Source organism: Neophocaena asiaeorientalis, unplaced genomic scaffold (assembly GCF_003031525.2).
Source record: "Neophocaena asiaeorientalis asiaeorientalis breed wild unplaced genomic scaffold, Neophocaena_asiaeorientalis_V1.1 scaffold95, whole genome shotgun sequence".
NCBI lineage: Eukaryota > Metazoa > Chordata > Mammalia > Artiodactyla > Phocoenidae > Neophocaena > Neophocaena asiaeorientalis.
In genome coordinates, this window is record NW_020174924.1 from 260,576 (window position 1) to 271,263 (window position 10,688).

General features: G+C 46.5%; 1 pseudogene; it reads left to right on the top strand.

Moving 5' to 3' along the window:
* The first annotated feature begins 4,770 nt into the window (after positions 1–4,770).
* On the top strand, positions 4,771–6,910 carry LOC112410615 (apoptosis-enhancing nuclease-like; annotated as a pseudogene).
* The last annotated feature ends 3,778 nt before the right edge of the window (positions 6,911–10,688 follow it).

Genomic DNA, 10,688 nt, shown 5'->3' on the forward strand with positions numbered 1-10,688 from the left:
CAAAAAAAAAAAAAAAAAAAAAAAAAAAAAAGAAAAGAAATAAAGAGAAATAGGGCTTGGGCGTGAGGAGGCAGAAACGTCCCAGAGCCAACATACCACTGGGGAGCTGAGGACCCGAGGGGCTGATTCTAAGGTCACTGATATACTCCAGCAACAGTACAGGCCCAAGGGTCTGCACCGGTGCTCTTGCCAAAGGAGTAACTCTTGAAGTTCGCTTATAGACTGCGCACGAAGTTTCTGTGAGTCTCCATTATGAGGAAAAAAAATGTAAATAAAATAAATAAAAACAAACACCACTCCCTGTTTTCTCCAGCCTTTTATCCGTCTCCTGTTGCATGTGACAGCTTCCTCTTCTGGGGCTACACCTCTACTTAAAACTTCTCTTTCTTACCGAACCCTATCCTGCGGATGAACTTCATCCTTTAAGACTTATCAAAATTATCAAAACTTACTACCTGGCAAAACTTTCTCAAGCCCTATCTGGCCAGAAAACAGGAACCCACTTGCCTTAAATAGTCTGACCTGAACTTCACTCTGGTACACTCAGTCCCTCATCTCAGCCCCAAACCGAGGACTAGATTAGTATTCCCATTTTAGACCTCGGTTGTACAACTGGCAAAGCTGTTGCTTAGTGGTGGTGGGATCCGAACGCCCCACCCAAAGAGACTGAGGCCTCATTCCAGTGCCTTAGACCGCTGGGTCACACTACTTGGTGTTATGTGATATTGCCTATTCTTTCCCATACTACCTACTTTCTTTTACATTTCAGCTGTGCTCTATACAATGTGTTCTCGAAGTCCTAACTTGATACCTCAAGAGCAAGGGTTCAGGGAACAGCGGAGGCTTATCACAAAAACTTACTTTCCTCATCGGCTCTGAAGTTTTCATCTTCCACCCAAGTGCTTAAATGGGAAGAACTTAGTGGATGAACAATGAGTGAATTGAATCTGTGCCACACAACTAGGCCGTGGGCCTTCTGTAGGTGTTACTATGTTTTATTCTTTTAGGCTTCCTCTCAGTCTGGCCACAAATTTCTTAGGAAAACAAACGAAGGCTGACGCTAATTAAAGCCACAAAAATCCTATCTTCGAAGGAGCATGACTTATCAAATGGTGTTTTAAAGCATTTGCAAATCCTTGAGCACGTACTTAAAGCTGGAATCTAACCAACAACCTAAAGATGCCAACGGAGCTCAACAGCGCCGCCCCCTCCCCCATTTTACCAGCTGAGGCATCAAAGAATGCACACATGTGGCTCTGCTGAATTATTTCTTCAGAGAAGGAGCAGCCTCTCACATGGTTTTATACTCTATTCCTAAGACACCTGGAGATGTCTTCTGCTCTCATAGCAGTTGCTCACGTCTTTAGAATTTGACGGTTTTAGGACCTTAGGCGTCGCCCAGGTTGCCATGTTGACATCTCTGCATTACAGATCCACCCTCTTGTTGCTCTGGAACTTGTGCCGGGGGTGGAGGTGGGGGTGGGGGGTAGGAAATGTCGATGTGAGCAGAAAGCAGCGCTCAAGTTTCCTGTTGACAAACTCTGCTCCCCTGGTGGAACCGTCAACGCACCGCGGAGAGCTCTGCCCAGGGCTCCCGAAGGATCTCCGTCTCTAGGCCTCCCTCCTAGCCCAAGGACACAACATGCTCATTTCTCCGAGAAAAACGTTTTGTTTTGTTTTTTCACAACTCACACACACACACACACACACACACACTGTATTTTATTTTTACAAGAGATAAATAAACTGACACCAAGCATTGTAAATGGATGACCACGACAAAAGCAACAATGATTGCAATTACCGAACATGAAACACACTCATATGTCATAATATTGACATTCAGTCCAGTGATCCTCCCCTGTAACAGCTCCTTTACTTTGCAGTGAAAATTGATTTGTATACTTTTTGCCTCTGAGTCCTTCTGGGATTTTTTTTTTTATTCAAACGGAAAGTCACAAAAATTATAATCATCCTCATCAGTTCCCTCAGTCCCGTGTAATTAATTTTTTTTCATCTTGATCTTTTGTTAGCACTTTTATGAATTCATCAGTTTTCCATTAGAGTTCTGAAAATGCTTATCCGTTCAGTTCAGCAGTATAGTCAGTGACCAGAAACCTGTACTTGTCAGAGTCTTTTCCATGAATTCCTTGAAGATGAAACCCTTTTATAGAAAAACGTTTTGGTGATAGAAGTCCTGCAGCTCCACAGAGGCCTGACTGGGGCTTCCGATCCTGACAGCTGTCCCCTCCCACCAGGCAGTTTTTACTATCACAGAATATTCTGTCCACATGCACAGATCACCTTCATTTAATGGCTGACTCCATTTTTCAGAAGATCATTCAGGGTCCTTCAGGTTTTTAACCTGGCACATCACATCCAAAATAATTAAATTCCTAAAGCAGTAGTCCTCAACCCTGGTTGTACAGGAACTTAAAAACATTCCAATGTGGAGGCCACACCCTAGACCAATTACATCAGAATCTCTGTGGGTGGTATCCAAGCATCAGCGTTTTGTAAAGTTTCACAAGTGCAGCCAACATTAAAAAAAAACAACGTGCAGTGCAGGAGGATATTCCAACAAGCCTGTTCTATTCCTTTTAAGGAAATCTCACTTGTCTTGCCCGTCAAGTCAAAACCTCCTTGGCCCGCAGCTCTTTCTCTGGACACCTCCTGGGACACAGCCAACAAATGTCATTGCTGGGTTCAATGCTTGGATGGCAGCCGCCAAATGCCGCCTGGCTACTGTTGTCAGATTACGGAAAAGATAGTGTGCTCTACATCTTACCAGTTACTAGACTCCCAATAAAAACAAGGTAAGGCTGTTATAGATTACAACGAGGAACCACATATAAGAAGGGCTCTTCCCCAGTCCCTCTAAATTCCTGTCTTTCAGTCCCGTTCTTTGACACGTCTCAGGATGATCTAGGGCTTCTAACTCCTTTATTCCCACTCACACACTTGAAGTGAGCTCTGGACTTAAAGCGTTAATACTAGGAGCAAATATATCCCCGAAATGACACCTGAGAATAGGTTTTCCGGTTCATGGTTGCGCGGATCCTAAATCGTTCATTTAATCATCAGAGGCTGTCTTAATCAACATAGTCTAAAAGTACTGGCTTCTCTTTGACCTTTGACATGGCTCATAGAAGAGATGAGACAGAGATGTTGCTCCCGGAGCCATTGCGCTCTTCACAAAGCTTCTGCCCAGGAACTGGGGAGAATGTTCGGGGGCGGGGAACCTTGGAGAAGGGTCTGGCACCAGTCTCAGAGCCATCTGCACCAACACTGGAGATTTTCTAGGTTAGGAGGGACATAGAGGTTGAAGTGGGTACTGTGCCTCAGCGGTCCCCAACCTTTCTGGCACCAGGGACCGGCTTCGGGAAAGACAATTTTTCCACAGCGGGGGTTTGGGGGATGGTTCAGGCAATAATGGGGAGGCATAGATGAAGCTTCTCTCGCCCGCGGCTCACCTCCTGCTGTGCGGCCCGGGTCCTAACAGGCCGCGGACCAGTCTACAGCTGGGGGCTGGGGACCCCTGTTGTACAGGACAAATCACGTGTGAGGGGGTGGCGGCGCGGTGTATCGGGGGCTTTGTCCAGACTTAGCTGCACAGGCGGCATTCACACAGATTGTGTTCCTGCTTCGTCTGGGGACTTGTCTTCTGGTGTGATAGCCCCCAGAGAGCGAGTTGCAATTACCTGAACCTAGGGACAAGTATCTCCTACTTCTTCCTTCTGCCAGTTTTGTTGGCTGTGGATCAACAAAATGTGTCTCTCTTAGAAGAATACAATAAGGAGACGCTGTAACTCAAAGGTTAGTGCACCAGGCAGGAGCTAAGATGTGAAGTCCCCATGGGGCCCTAGCTGTTGCACTTTTTATACTCTCCGATGTATTTACCAGACCGAGAAAACTTCACTGGTGAATTTTAACAAACATTTCAGGGAGAAATAATGCCACTTGTACACAACTTCTTCCAGAAAAATTAAAGGGGAGGTAATAATTCCCAACTCTTTCTATGAGGCCAGCATGTTTTTGGCATCAAAACCAAAGACACTACATAAAAAAGAAAACTACAGACCAATATATCTCAAGAACATAGAAGCAAAGGAACTTAGCAATACTTTAGCAAGTTGAATCAATGGTATATAAAATAATAATACATCAAGATTAAAGTAAAGTGGGGGCTTCCCTAGTGGCGCAGTGGTTGAGAGTCCGCCTGCCGATGCGGGGCACAGAGGTTCGTGCCCCGGTCTGGGAAGATCCACATGTCACGGAGCAGCTGGGCCTGTGAGCCATGGCCGCTGACCCTGTGCATCCGGAGCCTGTGCTCCGCAACGGGAGAAGCCAAAAAAAAAGTAAAGTGAGCTTTATCCCTGAAAAGCAAAGTTGGTTTAATATTCAAAGTCAGTTAATGTAAATCATCATAGTAACAGATTAAAAAAAGAAAAATCATAGGATCTTACCAAAAGATGCAGACAAAGCATTTGACAAAGTACACATTCATTCTTGACACAAACCCTCAGCAAATAAGGAAAAGAAGGGAACTTCTTCAATATGATAAAGGACATCTATGAAAAACTTCCAACCAACATCAACTTAATGATAAAAGACTGAATGTTTCCGCTGTAAGATAAGAAGCAAACAAGGACATCTGCTTTCATCACTTGTATTCAACATTGTACTAGAGATTTTTGCCCAATAAATAAATTTAAAAAAAATTGAAATAGAAGGCATCCAGCATCTGTGTTTAAACAAAGAAGTAAAGCTGAAATTCTTTTCCAAGAAAACATGAAAGCCTGGGGCATGTGGGAGCTGCCTGGCTGCCTGGACAGCATGTAGGAGCGTGAGGGGATTCGTGGAGTTTCAGGGTGCTGCCCCGATGGTAGATTACCTCCCAGGCCTCCCTTTCCCTCAATGGTGAGCTGATTGGGATGGTATGCCGGGAATCTCCTGAGTCTGCCCAGTGTCTGTGCCCTACCCTGGCCAGTCCGAATGGCAAGATTGTGCTTTGGCGGAAACACAAGAGGAAGAGCAGACAGCACCAGCGATTCATGGCCCAGAAGGCCTTGCTGCAGGAGCAGGGGCTGCTGAGCACATCCCCAGAGCTGGGGTCCTCCCCACCACCCACGCTGTTGGAGGCACCACCAGGCAAGGAAGCCACCAGCAGTATGAGGGAGTATGTCTGAATCTGGAGGGCTGAATCTGGAGGTGCCCCATGCAACAGAAAGCCCACACCCAGGGAATCTGCTGGGCCCTTGCCCAGCAAGTATGTGGCTATCGACTGTGAGATGGTGGGCACAGAACCCCGAACGTGGGTGAGTGAGCTGGCCCGCTGCTCTGTGGTGAGTTACTACGGCGAGGTCCTCTTCAGCAAGTACGTCAGGACTGAGATGCCCATCATGGACTACTGCAGTCTCTGGAGCGCCATCACTGGGCAGCACATGTGCAAGGCTATCTCTTTCCAGGTGGCCCAGAAAGAGATCCTGGAGCTCCTGAAGGGCAAGGCGCTGGGAGGCACATGCTGCACAATGACTTCCAGGTCTTTCCTCAAGTACGTCTACCCTCGGGGCCAAACTCCGGATACCACTTATGTCTCCAACCTCCTCAGCTAGTCCAGCCTCAACACCCAGACCCAGGTCTCTCTTAAGGACCTGACCCTGCAACTACTGCACAAGAAAATCCAGGTGGGCCAGCAGGCGCACTCCTCAGTGGAAGATGCCAGGACAGCCATGGAGCTCTGTGACTGAGCAGGACCCTATGGGGCCTTCCCGGGACAGGCCTTTCCCCTCATCCTCTGCTTTAGCTCCTCTCTGAAGTACCTAGATAACAGTATTTGATGCACATTTCCAGTGTTGTTTTACAGAAGTGAAACCCCCCCACTAAATGGAAGATGTTAACTACTTGATGACCATGAGCACACAGCCCCAGGCCTCCTGGAGCCTAAGGACTGATAGTGTTAACCCCTGTGACACCACCCTGTTACCTCACCATCAGCCAGTCAGAGAACTGTGCATGAGCTGATCACATACCCTGCGACCCCCTGTCCCTCACCTGGCCTTTAAAAATGTTTTGCCGAAACCCTTCGGGGAGCTCGGGGTTTGGGGGTCCTGAACCACCTGTCTTCTTGCGTGGCCCTGCAATAAACCCATGCACATATTGTCACCTTATCTTTGATAAAGGAGGCAGGAATGTACAGTGGAGAAAGGACAGCACGAAAGATAAAGACAAATACCGTATGGTAACACATATATATGGAATTTAAGGAAAAAAAAGATGTCATGAAGAACCTAGGAGTAAGACGTACTAGAGAATGGACTTGAGGATATGGGGAGGGGGAAGGGTAAGCTGTGACAAAGTGAGAGAGTGGCATGGACATATATACACTACCAAACGTAAAATAGATAGCTAGTGGGAAGCAGCCGCATAGCACAGGGAGATCAGCTTGGTGCTTTGTGACCACCTAGAGGGGTGGGATAGGGAGGGAGGGAGGGAGATGCAAGAGGGAAGAGATATGGGAACGTATGTATATGTGTAACTGATTCACTTTGTTATAAAGCAGAAACTAACACACTATTGTAAAGCAATTATACTCCAATAAAGATGTAAAAAAAAAATTGTTTTTTTAATTAAGAAAAAAAACCCTTTCTTTGCTCCAAACTGCGACGTTTCGGTTTGTTTGGTCTCACTGTTCATCGTTGGGCACAGGAACTTGGGCTAACAGCTCTACCAGCTGGTGGAGGTGCAGTGGGAACAGCTGGAGGCCAGCAGCTTCCGGACCCACCCTGAGGACAAAGAGCCTGAGAGCAGCATGGACATGGAACAGTGTATGGAGGACCAGTACTGGCCTGAGGACCTGGCCCAGGGCACCAGCAGAGGAACGGAGGAGGCGCAAGGCAGAAGGGAGTGAGGAAGGAGAGGCTCCCTTGGGGAGGGGAGGCCAGGAGAGTGGCTGGGGCAGGATGCTGCCAGCTGCCCCCAGGGTCTAAAGAGTTGGGACCATCTATCTATCTGTACTCTGAGCTCCCTCTGCTCACAGCACAGCCCTCTGCGCTCCAGGGCTGTTGACAGCCCTTTCTCCCCAAATCCTGTGGTTTTGCTAATGGCACTTTACAGATATGATGAAAATGTCCCGTGGGCTAGCTGCTAGAGCCCAGCAGGAGTAGGGAATGTACCAACAGATGGTCCCAGGCTGTCACTCTAAATGTCTCCCTCCCTGGGGAGTTGGGTAGGGGTGTCAATATCTAAGAGTTTTCTTATCTCCACTCAGTGACCTGGGTAAAGTTCTCATCCTGTTGTCGCCATCTGCCTCTTCCTTCAGAGTCATTTTCCAGAGAATAAATATGCTCTGAAGCTATAGAGTTAAGGCCACTCAAGGGTCATTTTATCCCTTTCTCTCAGAACTGGAACTCTGGCTGTAGCCATTGTAGGAACTGCTAGGCTACAATGGAATAGCAGAGCCTACAGGCTCATGGGAAGCTGGGTCCTCCCATGGTGCCACCAGAAGTCACCAGGCCCTATTCTGGGAGGAGTGAGAGCAGATAAGCTTTGGGTGGAGACTGGCATATTTATTTTGACCTGAATCAGGCATTCCTCCTGCACACCCAGCACTAGGCTCTCTTAAGCAAACGCCTGAGAAACAAGACAGCAATTTGAATTCTGGGACCCCTGTGCAGAATTGCCCACGATGACCTTTGCTTATTGAAAGCAAGGCCACAGGTCTGTAGGGGAGCAGAGTGCCCGTCTACTTGGGGCTGGGCCAGGCATTAACAGCTGTGCAGTTTTACCTGCACTCAGGTGGGTGCCCCCAATCACTGCAGTGGCTGGGTTTTCTCCAAATTTCTAAAAGTGTTCTCTGTCAGAATTCATCCCCTACCCCTCTTTCCTAAGGGGCAGTTTTGGGATATGAGGTAACAAAGAGCTCAGGTCACACAGAACCTGAGCCCCATCTTAAGAGCTCTGAGACTTAGGCAAGTATGTGACTTCATTCTTGAATCTCTTCCCTCATCTGTAAAGTGGGGATAATGACACAACTACCTCACAAGGCTGTTTCAAAGATGAAGTACTAAGTGCTTGGCACAGTGCCTGGTACATAGTGAGCCGAGGGTGAAACCGAGTGAGGCCCTGTGGGGCTCCCGGGCACGGAGGCCTTTTTCATCCCCTGTTTCTTGTAGGCAAGACTCCAGCCTCCAGGACCTTCCCTGAGTTCCAAAGGGCAGATTCGAACAGTTGCTAATCAACTGTTGCCAAGAAACCACCTGAGGCCAGATTAAAGGACCAGAGGAGCTCATCCAGATTAGGGGACTGACCACCTGAGACAAGATGAAGGGAGCACAGGCCCTGCTCACCCCTGACCTTGTCAGAGACCCCGCCCTTGAACCGTTGCTATAAAACTTCTCCTCCAATCCTCCTGGGTTGGGACACATAGTTTTCAAGGACAGGAGCCCACTGTGTCCCCCTTTGCCTGGCAAAGTGATAAAGCTATCCTTTTCTACTTCACCCAAAACTCTGTCCCAAGATTTGATTCGGCACCGGTGTACAGAGGCCGAGCTTTCGGTAGCAAGGTCAGTGAGAGCAGCTGTTTTTTCTTTAAGGATTAGTATTGGACTCTTCTGGATAACACCTGAACTTGCCCTCGGGTTGAGTGGCTTTGGCCTAGACAGAACTCTTCTAGCATGTGGGGCATGGACCTCTGAGGACAACGTGCGGGGTTCCGGGCTCTCACTGTTCCTGTGCTGCATGGATTTCCAGTCAGTCTGAGCAAAGCGGCAGGGCCAGGAAGGGAGAGACACTACTGAAGGCGCACACCTGCGAACTCAGGACCACAGTTCTGGGAGCTGGCTGAGTCACTGACCGCTGCTGCTCCAGGACTTTGTTCTATATTCCTTGAAAATCTGTAGCTGACAGCACACTCACAGCTGAGCAGTAGCTTCAGTTCTTTTGTCTACGGGTTGATGGAGGATGGAGCTGTTAGCGGTGGGGAAATGTACTGGGTTTAAAATGTTCTGGAATAAAATTCAATTGGAAAAGTGAAAAAAAGACATGAAAGCCTATGTAAAAATCCTATGGAATCTACAGAAAGCTATAACTAATAATTGAATCTAGAAAAGCTGTAGAATACAAGATTAATATTGAAATTAATTATATATATTACTGTTTATACTATATATACATATATAGAGAGTGTATACCATATATATGTGTGTGTATATATATATATATACACACACATATATATATAGTATCTAGCAATGAACAATCAGAAATCAATTTTGGGGCTTCCCTGGTGGCGCAATGGTTAAGTAATCCACCTGCCAATGCAGGGGACATGGGTCCAAATCCTGATCCATGAAGATCCCACATGCTGTGGAAAACTAAGCCCGTGTGCCACAACTACTGAGCCTGCGGTCTAGAGCCCGCAAGCCACTACTACTGAGCCTGCGTGCCACAACTACTGAAATCCGTGTGTCTAGAGCCCATGCTCCACAACAAGAGAAGCCACCACAATGAGCAGTCCGCACACTGCAAAGAAGAGTAGCCCCTACTCGCCACAACTAGAGAAAGCCCACACGCAGCAACAAAGACCCAACAAGCCAAAAATAAATAAATAAATAAAATAAATTCATTTTTTAAAAAAAGAAATCGATTTTGGATTCTTTTAAAAAGCAATCCAGGGGCTTCCCTGGTGGCGCAGCGGTTGAGAGTCCACCTGCCGATGCGGGGGACACGGGTTCGTGCCCCGGTCCGGGAAGGTCCCACATGCCGCGGAGCGGCTGGGCCTGTGAGCCATGGGCGCTGGGCCTGCGCGTCCGGAGCCTGTGGTCTGCAACGGGAGAGGCCACAGCAGTAAGAGGCCCGCGTACCACAAAAAAAAAAAAGCAATCCAATTTACTATAGTATCATTCAATATGAAATACTTAGCATTAAAACATGTACACTTGTACACCGAAAAAAAAATGCTGAGAGAAATGAAAGAAAACCTAAATACAAGGAGAAACATTTTGTGTTTGTGAATGAGAAGACAATACTGTTAAGATATCAATTATCCCTAAATTGATTTATGGGTTCAATGTAATCCAAATCAAAATAACAACAGGTTTTTTCCCCAGAAAATGACCAGCTGATTCCAAAATTCATATGAAAATCCAAAGACATAGCATGCTCCAAACAACAAAAGAAGAACAAAGTTGGAGGACTCACTCAAGACTTATAAATCTGCTATAATCAAGACTGTAGTATTGGCATTAAGATACAAAAATAGATCTATGGAACAGGAGTGCAGAGGTAGAACCACACATGTATTATCAACTCATTTTTGACAAAATTTCAAAGGCAAGTCAGTAGAGAAAAGTAGTCTTTTCAACAAATGATGCTTTAAAAAAACCCACAATTTTGATCCCTACTTCACACTGAATGAAAAATTAACTCAAAATGGATGAAAAATCAAAACTATACAATATTTAGAATAAAATCTTTGTCAACTTGTGTTGGGGGAAGATTTCTTAGATGCAACATTAAAAGCATGATCCATCAAAGAAAAATTAAGTACAATGATTAATTGTACTTCATAAAATTAAGAATCCCTGCCCTTCAAAAGACACTGTGAAGAGATTGAGAAGACAAACCAAACACTGCGAGATAATACTGTAGTTGCACCCTCAGGTCTTTAGGGAGGATTTTGCCTTGTA